This window comes from Bos grunniens, chromosome 26, assembly GCF_055505025.1.
Source record: "Bos grunniens cultivar Pamir isolate PY7600 chromosome 26, Bosgru_T2T1.0, whole genome shotgun sequence".
In the NCBI taxonomy this organism is placed as follows: Eukaryota; Metazoa; Chordata; class Mammalia; order Artiodactyla; family Bovidae; genus Bos; species Bos grunniens.
The window spans coordinates 9,570,693-9,593,222 of NC_141190.1; the positions used below are offsets into that span (position 1 = coordinate 9,570,693).

The window sequence follows — 22,530 nt, forward strand, 5'->3', positions numbered from 1 at the left end:
AAAAGGAAGGGATTTCACTTATACATATTTCACTGCTGGATAATGTTATCTACATTTAGGGTTTCCATTTCCTCTAAATTCTGGGTTTGAAGTTTGGGTCTTTGATTCTTTGGTGATGTGCCGTAGAAATTGCAGGTAACAGGCAAAAAAAAAGAAAGTAAAGAGAGAAAAAAAATATGGGCTAGCTCACAGACTCTAAGGATAAGCTTCAGCAAGGACAGGGACCCTGGATCACTCAACATTTAGACAGCAAGAATTAATCTGTTCAGGGCACTGCCTTAGGAGTCAGCTTTCCTGGAGAGAAAGTCCAACTGGCCTCTGGGTTAGTTGCCCAGACCTTGGTCATAGGAGGGTCAGGTACCTTGATTCTAAAGTGGTAGCAAGAATGCAGGCTAAGAGTCTGGACAGTTCTCTAAGATAACACGGAATTCACTACCAGACGAAGGGAATTCAGGGCGGGCAGATACAGCAGTGTTCTCTAGGAAGTTTAAACAGCTTGACCCTAGAAAAGAAGATCCATAGTGGTTAAATTCCCACCAGTGAGGGCATGGAGAAGTCAACTGTCATGTCCTTTCTTATCACTCTTCCCAGCAAGTAAAATTTAAAAGCAGCTAGAGGCAAAAGATGCAGATTATCCAGATAGAGAAAGTAAATTAGAGCTGTCTTTCCTCTACCCATTCAAATGCAAGTGACAACTTACTTCTTTAATTAATTCTTCATCTGCCCTGGCTTGATCAAAGCGTAGTCTACAGATTATTGTTAAGCCTTTACTCTGCTTCAGAGAATGTGGGAAATGTGTGGACAAAAAGAGAAGATACATTTTTCAGAGTTATAGAAGTTCGGAATGCTTCTGGCCACTGTGACTTTACTCATGGGATGTTTATTGTTACTGAGCAGCAAGTCCTAAAGTAGTGGTTCCGGAGTGGGTCCAGAAACTCAGCAGAGGCTTCCAAGGACCTGGTGCTCAGAGTAGCTGCGATGTCTCCTCAGAGCTACAAGATGGCTGCTGCGTCTCCCAGCACTATATTCTCACAGGACAGCATCTCTAGCAGAAGGGAGAGAGGAAAGAGCAAGAGAAACACTTTTGCTTTGCTCACTTCCCTCTACCCAATACCCTTTGGTGTTATGCTTTAACGCTCTTACATGTTACTGGCCAGGACGTGACCATCCTTAACCTAATCACTCTAGAAGGGAAATGAGATCACCACAATGGGCTTAGACCAATTTTAGTTCAAACTCTCAAGTTTGGCATATTGCCTCTGGCACCAATGGTGCCTCCACTCACATTTACTTGGCTTTGTCCCTAATTGGGTCAGGGCTGGGTTCATGGGGCACGGGACCTAGGTGGTTGCACAGGACATCTCGTTTAGAAGGGCTTGGTTTAGTGCTCTTCTGTAGGTGTTTTGAAATTCTCAATAATTTTTAAACAAAGAAGCCAGCCTTTTCATTTTGCCCTGGAATCCCACAAATTATCTAGCCAGTCCTGGCTGGGATGGGCATTCCACACAGGCCTTGACTCAGTTCTCCCCAATAATCCTTGGTACAGGAAGGCACCCATTCAGTTCAATCAGTCGCTCAGTCATGTCGGACTCTTCGTGACCCCATGAACCGCAGCACGCCAGGCCTCCCTGTCCATCACCAACTCCCAGAGTCCACCTAAACGCATGTCCATTGATTCAGTGATGCCATCCAGCCATCTCATCCTCTGTCGTCCCCTTCTCCTCCTGCCCTCAATCTTTCCCAGCATCAAGGTATTTTCAAATGAGTCAGCTCTTTTCCATCAGGTATCCAAAGTATTGGAGTTTCAGCTTCAACATCAGTCCTTCTAATGAACACCCAGGAAGGCACCCATGGGTGTACTCAATAGGCTGATGGAGGGACTCCCCTGGTGGTCCAGTGGCTAAGACTCCAGCTCCCAATGCAGGGGTCTGAACTGAATCCCTGGTCAGGGAAGTAGACCCCACATGCTACAACTAAGAGTTCATATGTCTCAACTAAAGACTCTGTGTGCCACAACAAAGATTGAGGATGCCCTGTGCTATAACTAAGACCCTCTGCAGCTGATAAATAAATCAGTATTTTTAAAAAAAATAGGCTGGCAGACATGGATAACTTGGAAGGGCGGTGGACTAACACAAACCCTAACCACTGCAACACAGGACTGACAGAGAAGTGACGGTGCGTCTCATCCTTCGGGGCATTGTGCATGCTTCGTAGAAGGTCCAGGTGGAATCCACCTCCATTGTCCACAGCAGTGACCTTGATAACATACTCTTCAATTGGCCTGTCTTCCTTTTCTGCCCAACTCTCATCAGACCCTCATTCCTAGTCCCTGGAATCACCTTCCAAATAAATATGTGCAACGTGCACCCTAGTCTTGTCTCAGGCTCTGCCTTGAAGAGAATCCAAGCTCAAATACCATTCAAAAAAAAATTATGGTTTCCTGTCAAGAAGTGTACATGACTGTCTATTGGTTAAGCAACATTAACAATGTCACAATAGTGCTTGTGGGATAGTAAGGAGGAACCACCAGATCCTGTCCCCCTGACTTGCACAAAAGAAATCTAACACTTGTTGAGTACCTACTCTGTGTCAGATACGGTGCTGCTTTTGGATGTATTTTCTTATTTCAGCTGCACAACAGCCACACGCAGCAGTGGCCCTCACCTCCATTTTACAGGTAAGAATACCAAGGATAAGAGAAGTCGAGTGGTTCTCCAAGGTCAATAGGTGGAAGACCAGAAATTCGAACACAAGTTACCTGAGCAGTCTTCCCACAGTGTGGCCCTACTGAAAGAAAAGACACGTGCTTTATAGGCCAACTAGCTGGCAATGTGGGAAGATGGGTGCAGCCATGCTCTGAGGTTTGTGATCACTCATAAAGTACAAAGCACTTCCTGAAGAACAGCTAGTGGGCAGGAATGCTAGCAGAGGAGCAGACTTTCCTCTCAGTTTCTGGTGCTTCTGTAAAAGTGTTCACAGCAGTGTTTCAGCAACAGACGGTGGTGGCCAGCACATTGCTCGGGCGTTTTCTTTAGACCAATAACAACCTGGCAACTGTATTTTCCAAGCCTGGCTAGACAGATCATTCTATTTTGCTTTGTCACTTCCAAGGCAGTTTTCTGCTCCTTCACAGACTCGGGGCTGTGTAGCAGACTACCTTTATAGAGTGCTCTGGATAATGAGGTCAGGCGAACATTTGAAGAGACAGATCACAGACTACAGGGATACCACTGTCTTTTTCCAGGGCAAGCAGAGAAAAGAAGTCGGACGCTGGCCCAGACAGCGTCTGCGGTACCCGCTGAATCAGTAAAGCTTGCCAATGCCTGGCTAGCAGTCAGGGACATGAGTGAAGAAAGAACTGTAATGTTATTATTCTCCAAGAATGTATTTTTGGTACACAGTATATAAGGTGTGACCCTCTTCTGTGGAGCAACACAGAATGGAAATTTGCTTAATACCAAATTACCACCATATGATGAAGAATTGAAATGACTTGAAATGATAATTTCAGAGAACTTTCCAATAGAGACTTTCAGATTAGTTTTTATTTTAATCATATATAAAAATTCCTTTGGTATTCTGAATATAAACTAAAATTTGATATGTCAGTACCTCTTGCTGATTTTCTTACATCCATTTCCCTGGGTTTTTGTTGTTTTTTTTTTTTTTTCCTGTCATCTGACAAGATGCCAAAGCAGTGATCTATAATTTTGTTGATTGTGCCCCACATCAATAAAAACTTTGTGCATTAATATCCAACATATGGGAGGGGGGATTAGGGGAGGGTGGGATGGAATTGGGAGAGTAGCACTGGCATACATACACCACCATGTGTGAAATAGCTAGCTAGTGGGAAGCTGCTCTATAGCTCAGGGAGCTCAGCTTGCTGCTCTCTGGTGACCTAGAGGGGTGGGATGGGGGCTCAAGAGGGACGGTGGGTATATGTATACACATAGCTGATTCAGTTTGTTGTACAGCAGAAAAGAATACAACATCATAAAGCAATGGTACTCCAATAAAAAAAATCCAATATGTGTATATTTACAATTTAGAAATTTTATGTTATACTCCTGCACTACTATTTTATGTACTCTATGAAATAGGCCAGAATTAAAATTTAAAGGGTAAGATAAAGATTAAACTGTTTTAAAGGTATTTTTAAATTACATTTTGCTTAGTATAGGCCTTCCCTTGTGGTACAGTGGATAGGAATCCGCCTGCCAATGCAGGGAACACAGTTTCAGCCCCTGGTCTGGAAAGACCCCACGTGCCATGGAGAAGCTCAGCGCCTGCAGCACGACCACTGAGCTCACATGCTGCAGCTGCTGAGGCCTGTGGGCGAGAGCCTGTGCTGCACAGCCAGAGAAGCCGCTGCGATGAGGAGTCCACGCACTGTCCGAAGAGTAAACCCCACTCGCCACAGCTAGAGGAAGCCCTTGCAAAGCAACAACGACCTGGTGCAGTCAAAAAACAAAATAAAAATAAATAATTTTAAAACTTTAGTAACGGTCAAAAAAACCAAACTGTTTTTGCTAGAAAGCAGTATGATTAAATATACTTCTTTCTTTAAAAAAAAAAAAAAAAAGCAGTTTGTCACTCTGTGATACTGCAGTTCAAAGTTTTGGATTAGTCCAGTTTATTATTAATACAGTATTTGTATTTTTTAAATCTTAAAAAAATTGAGATATAATTCACATATCATAAAATTCACCCTTTTAATGAATACAATTCAGTGATTTATAGCACACTCAGCAAGTCATGGAATTATCACCACTATCTAATTTTAGAATATTTTCATCAACTCAAAAAGAAACCCCATTCCCTTCTGGCCTGACCCCTGGCAACCACTAATCTATTCTCTGTCTTCATGGATTTGGCTATTATGGACATTTCACATATGTGGATTCTTACAATATGTGGCTTCTAGTGTCTGATTCTTTCACTTAGCACAATGTTTTCAAGATTCATCCATGCTGTAGCATGTATCAGTACTTCATTCTGTTTGATGACTGTATATAATATTGCAGTGTATAAATAAACCACATTATCTTTATTTGCTGATGCACATTTGTGTTGTTTCTACTCCTGGCTATTATGAATAATGCTGCTATGAACATTCATGTACAAGCTTCTGTGTAGACTTCAAAAAAAATTTTTTTTTCTGGATATTTACTTAGGTGTAGAATTGCTGGGTCATGTACTAACTTAATGTTTAATGATTTGAGGAAATGCCAGATGGTTTTCCAAAGTGGATGCACCATTTTACAAATCCCACCAGCAATGTATTGAGGGTTCCAATTTCTCTATACCTTCACCAATACTTGTTACTGTTCATCTTTTTGTTAAAGCTGTCTTAATGAATGTGAGTGGCTTTGATTTACATTTCCCTAATCACTAACGATGCTAAGCATCTTTTCATGTGCATATTGGTAGTTTGTATATCTTTGGAGAAATGTCAGTTCAAAGTCTTTGTTCATTTTTAAGTTGAGTTATTTATCTTTTAATTGTTGAGTAATAAGTTCTTTATATATTCTGGACACTAGACCCTTCTTGAATATATGATTTACAGTTGTTTTTAAGCTTATGGGTTACTTTTCTCTTTTCTTAATAGTGGCCTTTGAAGAACACAAGGTTTTGTTTTGATGAAGTCAATTACCTTTTATATTTCTTTGGTTGCATGTGCTTTTGGTGTCATATCTAAAAAGCCAGTGTTTCATCCAAGGACCCAAAGCTTTATACTTATGTTTTTCTCTAAGCTTTTATAGTTTTAGCCATTATATCTAGGTCTTCAAACCAGTGAGTTCATTTTTATAGATGGTGTGTGGTAGGGGTTCAACTTTATCTTCTGAATGTGGATAGCTAGTTGTCCCAGTAAATTTATTGAAAACACTAATTCTTTCCTTCACTGAATTGTTGTGGTAAGCTTGTCAAAAATCAGCTGACTGTAAATGTACTTTTTTTTTTTTAATGTGTCTAAAATTTTTTTTAATTTTATTTAATTTTTAAACTTTACATAATTGTATTAGTTTTGCCAAATATCAAAATGAATCCACCACATGTATACATGTGTTCCCCATCCTGAACCCTCCTCCCTCCTCCCTCCCCAAACCATCCCTCTGGGTCGTCCCAGTGCACTAGCCCCAAGCGTCCAGTATCGTGCATCGAACCTGGACTGGCATCTCGTTTCATACATGATATTTTACATGTTTCAATGCCATTCTCCCAAATCTTCCCACCCTCTCCCTCTCCTACAGAGTCCATAAGACTGTTCTATACATCACTGTCTCTTTTGCTGTCTCGTTCACAGGGTTATTGTTACCATCTTTCTAAATTCCATATATATGCGTTAGTATACTGTATTGGTGTTTTTCCTTCTGGCTTACTTCACTCTGTATAATAGGCTCCAGTTTCATCCACCTCATTAGAACTGATTCAAATGTATTCTTTTTAATGGCTGAGTAATACTCCATTGTGTATATGTACCACAGCTTTGATAAATCCAAGCACATATGGATACCTTATCTTTGACAAAGGAGGCAAGACTATACAATGAATTAAAGACAATCTCTTTAACAAGTGGTGCTTGGAAATCTGGTCAACCACTTGTAAAAGAATGAAACTAGAACACTTTCTAACACCATACACAAAAATAAACTCAAAATGGATTAAATATCTAAACGTAAGACCAGAAACTATAAAACTCCTAGAGGAGAACATAGGCAAAACACTCTCCGACATACATCACAGCAGGATCCTCTATGACCCACCTCCCAGAATACTGGAAATAAAAGCAAAAATAAACAAATGGGACCTAATTAACCTTAAAAGCTTCTGCACATCAAAGGAAACTATTAGCAAGGTGAAAAGACAGCCTTCACAATGGGAGAAAATAATAGCAAATGAAGCAACTGACAAACAACTAATCTCAAAAATATACAAGCAACTCCTACAGCTCAACTCCAGAAAAATAAATGACCCAATCAAAAAATGGGCCAAAGAACTAAATTGACATTTCTCCAAAGAAGACATACAGATGGCTAACAAACACATGTAAATGTACTTTTTTTAACTCTCAATTCTATTCCATTGGTTTATATGTCTCAATACCTTGTTCTTAATGTATATATCTGATGAAATAATAACTCACAAAGATTCTTAGATCAGTTGGGGGGGTGAAAATGCACCATTGGCTCCTTTTACTCATAATTTTTTAATTACATAATTAAAGATTATCCAAATGTTTAACCGACTACCTAGTGTGAATTTCCATCTTTCTGATGTCTATGAGTTGTTCTTGCAAACAAATAGGTACAAACTGCATTTCCCCCATTTTTAACACATATATACAAAACTCTTCATTTAGAAGATTTTAAAAATAGGTTAGCAAATTCTTCTTTCATATTTTTAAAAGCAGCAACTATGAGAGTTTTTAATACCTTGCCCGGAGAACTCACTGAAAGTTCTTATGATTATTGATTAGAAGTAAAGGATATAGATTAAAATCAGTCAAAGAGACACACTGGGCAGAGTCTGAGGGGTCCCCAGTGCAGAGCACCCATTGGCCTCTCCTTTGGAGCCAGGATACTTTACCCTCTTGGCATCGACGTGTGACAGTGTACATGGAGTAATGTCAACCAGACAGGTTCATCTGAGTCTCCATGTGCAGAGATTTTTAAAAATTCTAATTTTTGAAAAAGCTTCAGGTATACAATGTATTGATTAAGAAGTATTCAGGGACTTGCCTGGCGGTCCAGCAGTTAAGACTCTGCACTTCTACTGCAGGAGGCATGGGTTTGATCTCTGATGGGGGAACTAAGATCCTGCATGATGCACAGTGTGGCCAAAAAAAAAGTATTCAGAGTTTTTTGGGGACTCCGTTATGTAGATGTAATTGACTGATAGGTTGCCCCTATAGTTGAAACCAGTCTCCTGGTCAACTTATACCATGTGACTCAAAACCCCAACTCTCCAGTTTCTGTGAAACAATAGGAGTAAAGCTTAAGAGTTAATTCTTGGAATTTTCTCATTTCTGGAAACCTCTTTTCAACCAACTGAATCTGACCCAAGTTTCCCTGGCCCAGGTCCCACTCTCCCCAGTGGGTAAAAAAGTCTCTTGAATTCTTAACTACTCTCGGTTTGAGGGCAGACTTTCTTTTGTAGGCGTGATCAATTAGGAAACCAGGTCTCTGTAAAAACTGCCTTCTCCATGCAATTCTTTCAGCTTTCCAGCAAACCTAAAATACCACTTTCTCCTGTGGCCCTTTCTTCTGACTCTCAATTTGAATAATTCCCTCTTCTCTGTATGCTTCATAAAAACCTTGGTGCTAGGTCAGAGTGCTTATCGAATTCTGTTTGCCTTTGTTGTTGTTTATTTGGTCTTCACTAGACTGTGAGTTCCTTGTTTGTTTATTGTAGATACAAAGGACAGGCAGGAATTTTAAAAAGGAATATAGTACAAAGTTTATCTGGATCAAGTCACTAGTATTTCTGTAAGAAGGTGGACTCCAAGATAACACAGAGGAATTATCTTTAAATATGTGTCACAATTTAAAGAAATATTTTTGCTGTTGTACACCTGCAACTAACATGATATTATAAATCTACTGTGCTTCAGATTTTAAAAAGGAGGGAAAGAAAAGGGCACCTCAAAAAAAAAAATCAAGAAATAAAAATAAAAAGAGCAGAGATTCCATAGTGACCTCTTCCTGGGGTTAATGATTGCCTTATCTTCTGTTCTCCTTGGAAGTGTTTTTCCAGTTAATGTTTCATCATCTGTGTTGCTATAATACTTGATTCCTCAAAAGTATGTAAACAATAAACATCTATATGAAAAAATAAGTTTTTAAAAATAAATAAATATTTTGGAAGAGGCAGCAAGCAGATTGTCCAAGTTCTTGAGGCCAACTCATAATTTCTTCGATCTATGTCTTTAAAAACATATATCTTTGCAGCAAGAAAAGATTGTGTACACTCACTTGAATTTGCTTTCCATTCTGTAAAAGGAGAGAATAAGTTCTATTGTTTGTTAAAATATTTTCTTTACAATAATTTCTTGTATTTTAAGGGCAATTTTTAAAGTTTTTGTTTAGGAATTTAGGAGATATGGATCAAATAGTCAATGTCTGACTACACGCTCAGTTTGCGCAAATGTATCATTATTACTAATAAATTTGATGTGTAAATTTTCACAAATACAATGGCATAGTTTTTCACTTGTATGCAGTACTCTCCAAAGGGAGATAAGTACACAGGCCACAGTATGGATGAAAAACACCACCCAAGGAGAACATTTGTAGTGTAAATGCCTGATACTAAAGTTTTTGATTGTAATGTAAGTGCCTGACATTAAGCTTTTGGTTGCAGGAGCATCCATTTCAAAGACATTCATCTCATATAAACATTTTGCCAGCTGTATGATGAAGTTATTATAGAAAAAACTAGGTAAGGAACCAAGCTGAGTATCATCTCAACATCCATGAATTCCTGACTTTAGAAAACCCTGGATGACCTAGGTAATTGACCACGTTGGTTTCAGAGGGAGAGCAGTGAGCAGTTCTGAAGAGAGATCTTAGTTCTTTGCCCAGGAATTAATGCTGTGTAACCTGGATGAAAACTAGGAATCTTAGCCACCAAACCAGCAGGAGCTAGAGGCTAGAGGCAAGTGGCTCTGGTTCTTGTCTCTGAAAGCAAGGAAGTTTCAAGGAGGTAGAAACTGAGAAAAGAAGAACAACGTTTATTGTTAGATACACAGTACAATGAAGGGGAAATCACACAGGCAAACAGGTTGTTTACTTAAGATAGAAGCAGGACAGAAATACACACCAGAGAGAAAGGGTATGGGAATCCTCTCTAAAGAGGAGGAGTGCAGTAAGTCAGAAGGTAGACAGAGACACGCACCCAGAGAGGAGTGCGGCGTCCTGAATGAGGAGTGCAGTAAAGAAGTGATGTAAATGACTTTTATAGGATCATCCTCCCGGATCTTTGATTACCTTTGGCCAATTACCTTGTTTCTTTCTTCACATCTGACTGGCCCATGGACCCTCCCAAAGATGTGTGAGCAACTTTTTGCTAAGATGGATCTCACCGCAGTGGCCTATGGGTGCATGTCCACATTATTATGGTGTGGTGCCCCCTCCCTTTTGGACCCCCAAGAAGCCTTCCTGAGCATGTGCAGACAGGGAAATCTTCCTTGACCTCAGGAGTGGGCACCTTATCTCTTTGTTTTAGCAGAGCTCAGCTTTTGCCACTAGCTTTGTCCTTGGAGCGTCTGGGTTAGAACAAAGCGTGAACTTTACTCCACTTGGCAAACACCAGGTGTCCAGCCCAGAGGCCCACTATCTCCTACCTCAACTTGAGTGGCCTGCTTCTTTCTCCTTTCCCACACTGTGTGTGTGTGTGTGTGTGTGTGTGTGTGTGTGTGAGTTGCTCAATCGTGTCTGACTCTTTGTGGCCCCATGGACTGTAGCCCTCCTGGCTCTGTTCAGTATCAAGAATACTGGAGTGGGTTGCCATTCCCATACCTTATTCTTACTCTTCTGCCTTAACTTTGCCAAAAAAGAGTGAACCCATGAAACCTTCTGTACCCCACCTTTGCATGCTAATAAACAGAACCCCAGGCCCGTGCTCCCTCCCTCTCTCACTACCCAAGACCTTGTGTCACCCTCTAGCATGTCATGTACCCTCCAGGACCTGTGAGTAATAAATCTCATTCGTCAAAATTCCCTGATGGCTCTGCTGAGATGTGGGCTGCAGTCATAATAAAAATCCAAAGAAAATTAGTCGCAACATTGGCCCTGGTGGTGGGGGTGGGGAAAATGTCTGCCAGTTTAGAGACTGAGTTTAACTATGTGGGTGATCAGTCAATCAATCAGTCATGTCTACATAATGGAGCCCCAGTGAAAACCCTGAACACTGAGGCTCAGATGAGCTTCTCTGGTTGGCATCACTCCATGCTCATTGTCACACATCAACACAGGACTGTAAATCCAACAAGCAGCAAAAGATACAAAATTAGGTGCTAGTCAGGGATGATTCAGGCCCCTCTTCCAGACCTGGAGCCAGGCCACAAGCCCCTGGGAGGACCCCCATAAGTGCAAGTTTCAGAGCTCCTAGGGGCATCAGGGTGACACCACAGGCATAGGGCAGAGGCCAGAGAACTCTGCAGAGAAGAAAGCAGATACGTGGCCCAGTGAGTGTCCAGGTCCCAGACTGGAAAGGTGTCCAGTCCCTTTCCAAAGGGACTTGGAAAATGTCAAGGAAGGCGCTTCAAAGGGTAAAAGCCTGAAGAGGCAGGGCTGGGGTGGAGGCCCCTCTTAAGGCAGTTACCACGACCGAGAAAATGTTTCTCTCAGAAATGCTTGCCTTTTGCACTAGTTACGTTCTAATAGCGCCAGTCCCCACCTCCCCCTTGGAATTTCTGTGACCATATGCTAATTAAATTGGAAAGCTGAGTACAGCAAAAATAGAGATTTTTAAAGACCATGCTATAAAATCCTCCTCTTCTCTAATTCTCTGAGTTGTTAACCTCTAGACAGCTCTCAAACTTTCAGCTGTACTAGGGCCTTTCACAGCTGCAAATCCTCTTTCTCGAATCTTTAATGCCCTAAACAGATCAAATTTCCTTTGAAGATACTCCTCCTTGCCTGTGTTATTAATATTTCCATTTCCGGGAAGTGTTTTACATCTGCGTTGCAAAAGAGCAGTCATGCCTCCGTCTCACTTACCATGGCAGGATAAATGTTCCTTTCCCAACAAGCTGTTTGGACGCCTTCCAACCCCCAAGGCTCTGTGCATTAGTCCCTATGGAAATCCTTTCCCTTTCCAGACGAATTGTTGTCTCCAGTACAAAATGGGTCTTGTGCTTGCCCTAACGCATACTGCCTTCCCCCATACTCTCTAGCAGTCCAATTCTTCTAGCAAGGAGGTGGAATAAACCATTTCTGTCCTGCACACCCATCTTCCCCTACACCCCTGCTGGATGAATGTCTTCTCTGTTTCCCTATTTTCATGCCTTTGACCATGTTTTTTCCTGCACCTGAATTCCATCTCCATCACTCTCCTTCCCTCATGTCACCTCAGAGAAAGAGGAACACCAGTTTCATCACAAGGCCAAGTTAAAATACCGTCTTTCCAAAAGCACGAGTGTGGCCATTTGCCTTTCAGAAGGGTCTAAGAAAAACAGCACAAAGTTTCTCCTGTTGTCAGGATTTCCAGCTTTAACTAGTACACAGGCTCCAGGCCGGCAGATAGAAGTGGAAAGGGACACAGCATTTTACCCAGCTACAAGCTGAACTCAGTGGCAGGCTATTGAAAAAAAATTAAATAAAAAGCAAATTGCATGGAAGGATGTGGGAGAAGGCAGAAAAAATAAATAAAACACTGCCTGCAAAGAGAAACATGTTTTTAAAATTTCTACAGGTAGGACCGTCAGGACAGCATATCAACTTTCACGGGCCCTACACATTTTGGGCCTACAGGCCTCCACCTAAACAATGCCTTTTCATGGGCATGAAAACTGTAAGAAAAATAATTAAACATTTTCTTCAATCCCAACTTCATTTTTTTCTTTTGATTATAAAAGATATTGAAACAATTTGGCGAGCCTCTAAAGTATGGTGGGTGTCTAGAAATTATGCATAATAGATAGTCAGCCCTTAGACAATATCTTATAATGTAGCATAAAAGTCATGGTTCGTTATAGTGGTTAAGAGTGGTAATCCTAGAGCCAGGCTCTCTGGGTTTGTATTCTGTTTCTGCTCTTCTCTACCTGTGTGACCTCAGGGGAGTTATTTAGTATCTGTCTTTGTGACTCAGTTTCCTCATCTGTGGAATAGGGATAATACTATTGTATAGTTTATTGGGTTATGGTTAAGGTTAAATGGACTAACATGAGCTAAGACCAAAGACTATATGTGTTAGCTGTTGTCATGATTAATTATTGTCAATGTTAGTGCTTAATCAACATATGGCTTCCCTGGTGGCTCAGTGGTAAAGAATTTACCAGCAATCCAGGAGACTGCCTGCAATGCAGGAGATGCGGGTTCGATCCCTGGGGTCAGGAAGATCCCCTGGAGACTCCAGTATTCTTGCCTGGAGAATCCTATGGACAGAGGAGCCTAATGGGCTACAGTCCACAGGGTCGCAAGAGTAGGACATGAAATATAATCAAGATATATTAAATGAAACGAATACTCTTCTTATGCCAAGATATTATTTTGAGCAGCATCAAGCCACCTTAAAAGAAGGGTTTTAAATCTGGACATAGTTATTTCTATTTTTGAGAAAGAGGAAGAGAAAACAAAACCTTCTGGGAAATGAAACAAATCCTTGATAATATATGACTACGTCTTGTTCTTCGCGTTATTGAAATCCCAAACTGTTTTCAGCTGGAAGCGTTTAAGAGGCCATCTAGCTAGTGCTTGAAACAGTGAAAAGAATCTTCTTCTATAACAGGCTCCTTGATCAATTTCTGGAACGTGGAGTTGAATCTTTCACCAAGCATCTCACTTCACTATGAATTAGATCAAGTCTGAGAATGTTCTTCCTCCCATGCTAACTAAAATATTGCCTCCTTGCAACTTTCATCCATTGACCTTCCTCTTTGAAGCTACATAGAACAGGTCATTCTTTTTCAGACAGCAAGCTCCCAAGTATCTTTAGATGGAACTCAAGTCTTCTTTTGTCTTTTTTTGCAGTTCAGGGTAGTATCCATTCTTTTCATCAATTCTCTAGGGCCCATGTTACCAAACTGATCTTTCTCCCCAAAGCATAATCTAATGTCATTTTTAATTCTTGGCTCCCCATCATGAACATAGTACTATAGCTCTACTCTTCAGGAACCCTGAAGCTGTGACCTTCTTTGTTGTGAATGCTAGAAATATAGGCTACGATCACTTGAGATGTTTTGGTGGTCTCATTGTACTGTTGGTTTATATTAAAGTAGTGAGCAACTAAACTCTCTAGGTTCCTTTTACATAAAAAAAAAAAAAATGATCAAACCAGGTTTTCTCCATTTTTTACTTTCACGGATCATTTTATAAACCCCATTGGAGAGCTTTGCCTTATTATGACTACTTCACATCTCACTATTTTTAACTCAGTTTCTTAGCCTTAGAAAATAGGGTCAATTTTCTTGTAGCAATCACATTAGTTTTCCCACCCATCCTTTCACCATATAAAAACTTGGTAAGCATATTTTCTGGGATCTCATCTAAATCACTCACATATATCTTTTTTTTTTTTTTTTTCGGCTGTACCATAAGGCAGGCATGTGGGATCTTAGTTCAAACCCATGCATCCTGCATTACAAGTACAGAGTCTTAACCGCTGGGCCTCCAGGGAAGTCCTTTTTCACATGCATTTTGTTTAGTGCAGAGTCAGACCACTAATCTAAGAGATTGCCTCTGGGTTGACATATTTTGGGGATATAGTTCCCCAAACAGTTTAACCCTGGACAATTCCACAGACAGAGGAGCCTGGTGGGCTACCCAGTCCATGGGGTCGAAAAGAGTGGGACATGATTGAGCGACTAACACTTTCACTTTTCACTTTCAAACAGTTTAAAATGTCCTGATTATCATCATTTAGCTCGAATGTTTTGATCTCAGCTGCAATATAAAGAGGGATGATTCAATGAATATTTAGCTCATCTAGGCCAGCAGTTTGCCTCAACATCAGAATCATCTTTCAGAATCTCCTTCTTTAAAATATAGATTCCCAGGCCCCACCACTCTGATTCTGAGTCTGTAGGTCCTAAGTGAGTCCTGAGAATTAGTACTTGAAAAAAAAAAACAAAACAAAAAACAATCATTTCTGTTGTGGCTAGAACCACAATGTGGGGGAACCAAATGCTCTTGTTAATCCTAGTGTGGCTTGCAGATCAGCCGCAGTACCTAGAAGCTGGTTGGAAAAACCTTAGACCTATTGAATCAAAATCTACAAGATCCCCAAGTGATTCTTAGGCACATTAAAGTTTGAGGAGTGCTACGTAGGTCATTCCCATAAGTTAGCTCTCTAATTACTTGAGAAGAAGGAGAAGGACAGGAGGAAGGGGAAGGGAAAGAAGTGCTGCCTCCTCCATTTATTTTACGTTTGGACTTGGACAAATTATTTTACCTCCCTCTACTTTTGTCTGTCAAATGAGCATGGCAGTCATTCCTGTCTCACAAGGATGCTGTAAAGATTAAATGAGTTAATGTGAAACACTGAGAACAGTCCCTGCACACGGTAAGTTCTCAGTGTATCTATTTTGGGTTAAACTGGGTCCCCCTCCCCACCCCTGCAAAATATATATATATGTATATATTGAAGTCCTGACCCTTGGAAATAGAGTCTTTGCAGATGCAATCAACCTTAAGATAAAGTTGTTAGGGTGAATCTTTCTGGTGGCTCAGATGGTAAAGAATCTGCCTGCAATTCAGGAGACCCGGGTTCAACCCCTGGGTTGGAAAGATCTGGAGAAGGAGATGGCAACCCACTCCAGTATTCTTGCCTAGAGGATTCCATGGACGGAGGAGCCTGGCAGGCGCCAGCTTCTATGGGGTCACGAAGAATCAGACATGACTGAGAAACTAACATTAACTAATTCAATATAATAGGTATCTATTGGAAAAGACCCTGATGCTGGAAAAGATTGAAGGCAGGAGGAGAAGGGGACAACAGAGGATGAGATGGTTGGATGGCATCACCAACTTGATGAACGTGAGTTTGAGCAAGCTCTGAGAGTTGGTGATGAACAGGGAAGCCTGGCATGCTGCAGTCCATGGAGTCGCAAAGAATTAGACACGACTGAGCGACTGAAGTGATAAGAACAGGAAAATGCCATGTAAAGACATAGGGAGAATGACGTGACCACAGAGGCCAAAATTGGAGTGATGCAGCCTCAAGCCAAGGAACACCAAGAATTGACAGCCGCCACCAGAAGCTGGAAAGAGAGAAGGGTTCCCTCTAGGCTCAGAGGGAAACTGGTCTTGTCACCACTTTGATTTCAGAATTCCATTGTGCAGAACTGAGACAACACTGTGAGACCCAGTTTGTGGGACTTTGTTACAACAGCTTTAGGAAACAATTACAGTATCTTAGGTGTAGTAATTATGATTGTTACTATGATTTTTTGTTATATATTTTTAAACTTTTTATTTTGTATTGGGATATAGCTGATTAACAAACAATGTTGATACAGTTTAAAGTGAAGTGCTGGCACTGGGCTGAGCACCAGGGAGACTGTGGTGAACAGTCTCCGCAGAGACTGTTACCTCTGAGATAATCTAGAGAGAAATAATCTACTTCTGCCATTAGGCAGATTATAGCCCAGAGCTGTTCCAGGAGTATAGTGATAAGCAGCATGATACCCTTCTTGGGCTTTGGAGGATGACCACAGTGGGAGAACAGGGGGAAGGCACTGAGCAGTCTTGAGGGTCCAGAAGGACTTTCAGGGAAGGTGTGATCTCCTCTGGGGGAAAGCTAAGGTCAGGTAGGCAAGAAGCTATTCCAGGTGGAGGGACCGTGTTTGAAGACATCTCTGAAATCACATCGCCATTTCTTTTAGCCTTTGGTCTTATACATCACCTGGAGATGAGAAAATGAGTTCTTTTTACATGGCCAAGTATCCTTAGTTTTTCTTCTCCACCTGGAGCATAAGTTCCCCTCTATAGTGCAAGTGCCTTTCACACTTCATTTGAACACTTTGTTGGAAAGGGGACTGTAAAATGGTGCTTGAGTGATTGAGTTATCCCCCTTTGGCCCTCCCTCTTTCTCTCTCCTGTTCCAGCATCATGCTGACATGGTCCTTCTGTCCACTTAATATTATATGTTCATGCAACCTGCATTATAGTCTCCCCAATACTTTTCTGATAAGGGATATTGGCTTGGGGGATTTGTCCTTAATTAAGCATTACATCTTGCCCCTTCTAAGTTTCTGTTGTGCATATTCTTTTAGAAATGTTCCCTTATCCGAAAGCTACCTATGTGGCCACACTTTTTTTCTTTAGACCTATCGAGAAAATTGCTTTTATTCTCGTTGAATTCATTTGCAGCTTTATTTTTAGTATTTTCATTTTTTAGAACCTTGCATGCCTGTCGAACAGATTCTCTCTGGGGGCTTCTAGCCCATAGATTCGTATCTGTCTTCTCTATGAACTTTTAAAGTTTTTTTTCCCTGAAGTTGGAGACATGTCTGTTCATGCATTCAGTTAACATTACTGACCATCCAAACTGTGTGACAGGCACACAGAGCCCTGAACAGAACGATCCACAGCCTTGCAGAATTTACAGTCCAGTGAAGATTTGTATCCGATTGAGTCACACGTTCCCCGGGTGAGGCGGGGGGCGGGGCGCGAGTTGTTTGTTTGCTTTGCAACATTATGAACCCCAAGGTGACGGAGAGTCTCTGTCAGGATCCTAACAGCCGAGAAATACAGTAATGAAGAGGTGTCCTTGAGGATGGGCTGTGAAGGGACTGTTTACAAGGCTGTGAGCAGGGTTTAGAAAGGATAAGGACTAGCGACAACAGGGTGCCAGTTCCCACTCCCGGGTCAAGGTTAGGGACGGAGCTGCAGCTGAAGGTCAGCGCCAGCCAGATGGAACAGTACACCCAGTACTTACCTGCCGCTTGGCGGGGAGGCGCAAAGGCAGCAACTTCGTGTGAAAACTTGGCCAGGACATGGTGCTCAGGTTTTGGTAAAACAGCAGTCTTTTTTTTTCTTGACTTTTTATTTTATATTGGAGTATAGGCAGATCATGAACTCCTTATTGCCAAATTCAGATTTAAATTGAAAAGTAGGGAAAACCACTAGACCATTCAGGTATGACCTAAATCAAATCCCTTGTGATTATACAGTGGAAGTGAGAAATAGATTTAAGGGCCTAGATCTGATAGATGGAGTGCCTGATGAACTATGGACTGAGGTTCATGACATTGTACAGGAGACAGGGATCAAGACCATCCCCATGGAAAAGAAATGCAAAAAAAGCAAAATGGCTGTCTGGGGAGGCCTTACAAACAGCTGTGGAAAGAAGAAAAGCGAAAAGCAAAGGAGAAAAGGAAAGATATAAGTATCTGAATGCAGAGTTCCAAAGAATAGCAAGAAGAGATAAAAAAGCCTTCCTCAGCGATCAATGCAAAGAAATAGAGGAAAACAACAGAATGGGAAAGACTAGAGATCTCTTCAAGAAAATTAGATGGGCTTGATAAATGACAGAAATGGTATGGACCTAACAGAAGCAGAAGATATTAAGAAGAGATGGCAAGAATACACAGAAGAACTGTACAAAAAAGATCTTCACGACCCAGATAATCACGATGGTGTGATCACTCACCTAGAGCCAGACATCCTGGAATGTGAAGTCAAGTGGGCCTTAAAAAGCATCACTACGAACAAAGCTAGTGGAGGTGATGGAATTCCAGTTGAACTATTTCAAATCCTGAAAGATGATGTTGTGAAAGTGCTGCACTCAATATGCCAGCAAATTTGGAAAACCCAGCAGTGGCCGCAGGACTGGAAAAGGTCAGTTTTCATTCCAACCCCAAAGAAAGGCAATGCCAAAGAATGCTCAAACTGCCACACAATTGCACTCATCTCACACGCTAGTAAAGTAATGCTCAAAATTCTCCAAGCCAGGCTTCAGCAATATGTAAACCGTGAACTTCCTGATGTTCAAGCTGGTTTTAGAAAAGGCAGAGGAACCAGAGGTCAAATTGCCAACATCTGCTGGATCATGGAAAAAGCAAGAGAGTTCCAGAAAAACATCTATTTCTGCTTTATTGACTATGCCAAAGCCTTTGACTGTGTGGATCACAATAAAGTGTGGAAAATTCTGAAAGAGAGGGGAATACCAGACGACCTGATCTGCCTCTTGAGAAATTTGTATGCAGGTCAGGAAGCAACAGTTAGAACTGGACATGGAACAACAGACTGGTTCCAAACAGGAAAAGGAGTACGTCAAGGCTGTATATTGTCACCCTGCTTATTTAACTTCTATGCAGAGTACATCATGAGAAACGCTGGACTGGAAGAAGCACAAGCTGGAATCAAGATTGCCGGGAGAAATATCAATAACCTCAGATATGCAGATGACACCACCCTTATGGCAGAAAGTGAAGAGGAACTCAAAAGCCTCTTGATGAAGGTGAAAGTGGAGAGTGAAAAAGTGGGCTTAAAGCTCAACATTCAGAAAACGAAGATCATGGCATCCGGTCCCATCACTTCATGGGAAATAGATGGGGAAACAGTGGAAACAGTGTCAGACTTTATTTTTTGGGGCTCCAAAATCACTGCAGATGGTGACTGCAGCCATGAAATTAAAAGATGCTTACTCCTTGGAAGGAACGTTATGACCAACCTAGATAGCATATTCAAAAGCAGAGACATTACTTTGCCAACAACGGTTCGTCTAGTCAAGGCTATGGTTTTTCCTGTGGTCATGTATGGATGTGAGAGTCATACTGTGAAGAAGGCTGAGCGCCAAAGAATTGATGCTTTTGAACTGTGGTGTTGGAGAGGACACTTGAGAGTCCCTTGGACTCTAAGGAGATCCAACCAGTCCATTGTGAAGGAGATCAGCCCTGGGATTTCTTTGGAAGGAATGATGCTGAAGTTGAAACTCCAGTACTTTGGCCACCTCATGCGAAGAGTTGACTCATTGGAAAAGACTCTGATGCTGGGAGGGATTGGGGGCAAGAGGAGAAGGGGATGACAGAGGATGAGATGGCTGGATGGCATCACTGACTCAATGGATGTGAGTCTGGGTGAACTCCGGGAGTTGGTGATGGACAGGGAGGCCTGGCGTGCTGCCAGGGGGTCGCAGAGAGTTGGACACGACTGAGCTACTGAACTGAACTGAACTGATAGGCTGCTAACAGTGTTGTGGTGGTTTCAGGTGGACAGCAAAGGGACTCAGCCATGTAAACACATGTATCCATTTTCCCACCAAACGCCCCTCCCATAGAGGCTGCCACATAACATTGAGCAGAGTTTCCTGTGCTGTACAGTAGATCCTTATTGGTTATCCATTTCAAGCAGTGTGTACATGTCCATCATAAACTCCTTGACTATCTCTTCCCCCCATTCTTCCTCCTGTCAACCGTTAAGATCATTCTCTGAGTCTATGAGTCTGTTTCTGGCTAAAACACCAGTCTTGATGCTGCTATGAAGGTATTGCTTTGTTTAGATGTAATTAAAATTTAAATCTGTAGACTCTGAGTAAAGCAGATAACTCTCCATAATGTAGGTGGACCTCATCTGAGCCGCTGAAGGCTTTGAGAGGGAAAAAGACTGAGATGCCTGAAGGAAGAAGGATTCTGCCTCCAGACTGCCCTCAGACTCAAGATTGTAACAGGTCTTCTCTAGGTCTCCTGCCTGCTGGCCTGCCCTGTAGACTTTGTACTTGCTGGCCCCCACAATTATGTGAGGCTCTCTCTCTCCATATATATATATATATATATGCATATATTTACACACATACACATAAACAGGACTTCCTAGGTGGCTCAGTGGGAAAGAATCTGCCTGGCAATACAGGAGACACGGCTTCAATTTCTGGGTCAGGAAGATCCCCTGGAGAAGGAAATGGCAACCCACTCCAGTATTCTTGCCTGGGAAATCCCATGGAGGTCACATAAGAGTCAGACATGACTTGGCGATGAAATAACATACATATATACATATATAAACATACATATATGCATACATGTATACATATATGGAACTATACACACATATTAATATATGTAATTACGTATTTGCACGCATGGTTCTCTCTGGAGAACCTGAATAACACGGTACCTACCTGCTCCTGCTCCCTTTGGTTTCCCACCGGTGCTGGTCAATCACAGCAAGTGAGCCTGTGGATGCTGTCCGCCGAGGTTAACCTCCTGGGGCACAGAGTAGGGAGGACAGGGTGGTTCTGGAGGGGCAAATCAAGGTGTCAGGATAGCTACTTCCCCACAGAAAGGTTTTCAAAGTATAGATCTGGCCGTGCAGATGATGGCTTAAGTACCTTTCATTGAGTGGAGCAAGGCTGAGGCTCCTGGCCCACGTGACTGGCTGCATCTCTTGCGACCTCAGCCTTTCCTTTCTCACCAGCCTTGCCTCCTGCCCCTTCACCACCTTCTGCTTTATGTTTCCATGGCAATTCCCTGAAGCACTAATAATTCCCTTGCCTGAGCAGGTTTTTCATGCTGCTCTGCCTCTCTGTACACACCACTCTTATCTGCCCGGGCTGCCCTTTGCCCCCATCCACTAGCAACGTCTTGCTTATCCTACCAAATCTAGCTTGCTTGTCACATGCCTTGTGAAATCTGTGAAGTCTGTCGTGTTTGCTTGGTCCCAGAATTCCCTGGGCTTTCCTCTCTGTCACCTCTGTGGGATACACAGGGTTCCCTGATCACCCAGAGCTCAGTTATCTGTAGAGTGATCTGCCTTCACCTGCACGGCTTGGTGCCATAAACACGGTGACGGCTGTGAGCCCTCTCCACACGCAGCCTCCAGCCCGCAGCATAGAAACAGCAGAGGCGGTGAGCGCAAGTGCCCTGAGAAGAGGTTCTTGGGCTTCTCATTGAGATGTGGATGTGCCCCTCTTTCTGGAACAGTTTCAAATGATAACTCTGGCTTTTAAAAACCCACCCGTTCTGAATATACCTGCATTTCTGCACATCTTCCATTTTGAGGCAGCCTAGGAAATGTCCTGCAGATTTCTTCGCTGGCAAGTATCTGATGTCAACCTCACTCATACCAGCTACCCACAGTGTGTAATGAAACACACTGAGCTGCATTCTTTGGCTGCTTCTGGCAGCATGAAGTGCATAAAAAGCAATTCAACAGTTGGACAAGGCTCTCTTGGTTCATCTCGACCTGAGGTCTCAGCGCCGAGTCAAACTGTTCTAAAGCCCTTTTCAAAATGGTTTCGTCAGTTGGATGCTAGAGATTCATTTCATGGAGTTCTGTTAAGGGAAGGATTGCACTTGACACAGAGATATTTCTGTGTGTTGGGAGAGTGTGAAGGGAAAACATAACATATTTATTTAGTTCAAATTTTTTTAAATACAAGCCTTATTCATGTTTCCTTGAAATAAAGAATAATGTCCAATTTCAAATCAGTTTCCAGAATCACTCTAAGTATAACATGGAATTTCCCACTGCCAGTAAATGTTGAAAGGCTGTATTTCAAGCTGAAGTTCATTACAACCACCACCCCACACACCAAGAATGAACTCTCTTTGATTACTTAGGAAGACTGGATTAAGAACAGAAGGGCTAAGATAATGACATAATGAAGAAGAATAACTTAATACAATCCTGCTAGATTAGTAAACTTCGTACCATTTCACATGTTTAATATTAATACTATTCCACAAACATTTAATTATGTGCATATACTGGGCACAAAGCTGGTTGATGTGTTACAGGGCAGAGGGACACATGGCCCCTCACAGGCAAGTGTAACTTAAACAGAAGGAAGGAGAGATTTGTGGGGAGAAGCTTGGAAAGCTTTGCAGAGGGAGTGACATTTGGGCATTGAAAAATGGTAGTG

General features: G+C 41.9%; 1 protein-coding gene and 1 long non-coding RNA gene across 4 annotated transcripts in view; one reads left to right on the top strand and one right to left on the bottom strand.

Moving 5' to 3' along the window:
- Window positions 1-22,530, top strand: part of MINPP1 (multiple inositol-polyphosphate phosphatase 1) — a 102,518-nt gene that overhangs the window by 68,327 nt on the left and 11,661 nt on the right. The gene's annotated exons all lie outside the window — the stretch shown is intronic.
- LOC147343981 (uncharacterized) lies at window positions 62-21,287 on the bottom strand. Of its 2 annotated transcripts, none has more exons than XR_015155830.1 (3): window positions 20,998-21,287; window positions 20,788-20,904; window positions 62-1,045 (listed from the first exon to the last, which is right to left on the bottom strand). It is a non-coding gene; the product is annotated as an uncharacterized LOC147343981 (long non-coding RNA). The 2 variants fall into 2 exon arrangements; XR_015155829.1 differs by lacking the exon at window positions 62-1,045 and adding an exon at window positions 1,682-4,457 and having other exon boundaries at window positions 20,998-21,271.